The sequence below is a fragment of the Panthera onca genome, chromosome E2, assembly GCF_046562875.1.
Source record: "Panthera onca isolate mPanOnc1 chromosome E2, mPanOnc1 haplotype 2, whole genome shotgun sequence".
NCBI lineage: Eukaryota > Metazoa > Chordata > Mammalia > Carnivora > Felidae > Panthera > Panthera onca.
Genome location: NC_138353.1, coordinates 16,125,161 through 16,128,158, shown reverse-complemented (window position 1 = coordinate 16,128,158; position 2,998 = coordinate 16,125,161).

The window sequence follows — 2,998 nt, the reverse complement described above, 5'->3', positions numbered from 1 at the left end:
GAGCACAAGGCCCCCTGGTGGTAGACGTAGTCCCTGGGTTTTTTGTTTTTGTTTGTTTGTTTGTTTTTGGTGTTTGTTTGTTTGTTTGTTTGTTTTTTAATTGGTAGCTAGGTGACAGGTGACACTTAGAATAAATTTACAGGGGTTGTGGTTGGGAGGTCGGGGGGGGGGATGAGGAGTGAAGAGGAAGCATAATTTGACAGTTTTGTTCATCATGATTTTTTTGCATGAATTCTGATTTTCAAAGATACTACCTTAAAATATTTATCTTGAATACTGAACTTTTATGGTGCCCCTTATATTTTGCCCCCAAAGTCCTGGCTTTAGGGAAAGGCATGAATAGATCTGACACTATATGAACCTCATTGGCACCTACTGGCTTGTAGAGTTGATAGGAGATGAAGGCCTGGCTTCTGGGCATTAAGTAGCCAGAAAGAGCCCTTTGGGAGCTTACCCTGAATGGTTGAGTTGGGTTATCTTTTCTTTCCTGATTTCCTTAGTATCTACAATTTCCTGATAACTGAACCTTCCAAAGCCCCACCCACAAAACACCTCCACGACCTATCATGGTGCACATATTCGAAGACTACTCTTGAATCTTCACACCCTACTCCAGAATATCTTCCAATATCTCTTTACCTGAAGGAGTAAAAAAACAAAGTTTGCATGTTAGTATCAGCCTTCCCCATTGGATGGTGTTTAGGAATGAGGATCGGCCCAGTGACCTATTCCAGTCCTGGTGGCATACCTCACCAAGAGTTTCGTATCCATGAATGTGAAATGCTTGTTAACAACTCATTACGAACCAAAGTCAGGCATGGGGCTGTGAAGAGCATACATGAAATGGAGGGACTGAAAGCTTTAGAGAAAGGATTGGGGTGCTGGTGGGGGGAGGTGACTGGAGGTAAGATTCTGAGATTATCCAGATCCCTATGTGTAGACGTGTGTACACAGTCACTGAAGAGAAACCTAGGCTGATAGGCTACCTGTAATAAGTCAAACATAATATAACACAGCAGGTCAGGTGAGGGGCACTTGGGTGGCTCTGTCAGTTAAGGATCTGACTCTTGATTTTACTCAGGTCATGATCTCACGATGCATGAGTTTGAACCCCCCTGTTGGGCTCTGCGATGACAGTGTGGAGCCTGTTTGGGATTATCTCTTCCTCTCTCTGCCCCTCCCCTGATCAGATGAACACTGCTCTCTCTTCTCTCTCTCTCTGTCAAAAGAAATAAACATTAAAAAAAAAAAAAAAAAAAGCAGGTCAGGTGATGATGTGACTCTGCAAACTTACTCATACCCCTTTCTCTCCTTCGGGGAGGGGAAAGGGGTTGGAGGTTGACTCAATCGCCAGTGGCCAATGACTTAATCAATCATGCCTGCCTGTGCAAAAACCCAAAAAGCCTTCATAAAAACCCAAAAAGACGGAGTTCAGAGAGCTTCCAGGTTGGTGGAGATTCAGGAAGAGTGGTCACTCAGAGCATGAAAGCTCTGTGACCCTTATCCATACCTTGCCCTATGGCTGTTCCATCTAGCTGTTCTTGAGCTATATCCTTCTATAATGAACTGGTAATCCAGTAAGTAAAATGTTTCTCTGAAATCTGTGAGCCTTCTATCAAATTAAATAAACCTGAAGAGGGAGTTGTGGGAGCCTCCAATCTATAGCCAGTTGGTCAAAGCCCAGGTGACAACATGGACTTGTAATTGGCATCTTAAATGGGGGGATGGGAGGGAGTCTTGTAGGACTGAGCCCTTCACCTGTGCCATGTGATACTGTCTCCAGGAAGGTAATGTCAGAATGCAGTTGAAATGTAGGACACCCAGCTGGTGTCTGAGACTTGCTTGAATGTGTGTGTGGGGGGGGAGGGGGAGGAAGGGTGGGGTGGGGAAACCCACAGTTGGAATTAAGGTGCAGAACCCCTTTATCTTTTTTTTAAATTATTTTTATTTTTTTCAATATATGAAATTTATTGTCAAATTGGTTTCCATACAACACCCAGTGCTCATCCCAAAAGGTGCCCTCCTCAATATCCATCGCCCACCCTCCCCTCCCTCCCACCCCCCATCAACCCTCAGTTTGCAGGACCCCTTTATCTTGAACCTGAGTTTCCTTAATAAATCTCAGAGCTTTGAGATTTAATCTCTGTGCTTTGAGGAGTCCTATTTCCCATACTCCTAATTGCACTCTGAGGCTCAGAGATGTGAAAATCCATTTAAATTATAAACACAGTGGGGGAAAAAAAAACTAGTCATGCCCATCTAGGAAAATCAATTAAGAAGAAAAAAATTGAAGAAATATTCTTTGAAATTAAAAGCCAGACAAACTACTGTGTCACTGATGACAAAGAAGAAATTGACCTGCAATCTATTAAATCACTGGAAGAAACAATGGTGAAAATACTAGAATAAGGCTACTTTGGCACCCAGAGATCTTAAAAACAGTGCCTCCCCAAAAGCACTATAGGAGGAATTTCTAGTTGGAATAAACTCAGAAAGTTTAAATAAAACTGATCACAAAAAGGGAAGGACAAAACTCCATAACTGGACAGTGAGGGGGTGTGGGTGAGTCTAAATCACCAAAAAGTCAAATCATTAAAAATTAATTTCCAGTGAATGATCATGAGTAAAAATGATGGTTAGAGGGAAGTTTTTAGCCTGAAAGTAATCTATGACTTAGGCATTAAGGCAGAGGCAGAAAACTAAGGACCTCTTAGGTCAGAAAATGAACAGGAAAACAAGGATATGAGGGAGTGAAGAAATAATCAGATGAGGGTGGGTGGGGGCACTTATGGGAATGTAGGAGGCAGAAGTGCAGTTTGTGCATAAAGTCATTTCAGAGACAGTCCTTGGGGAGGGGGGTACACAAAGGATCATACTAGATGTGGAAGATGACAGTTACCCCTGGAAGGTATATTCAGGGGTTGATATTAGATTGTTTAAAAAAAAACCAAAACACGAAAGAGTCAAGTGTAGAGCCTTTCCCACCCTATGCACAGAT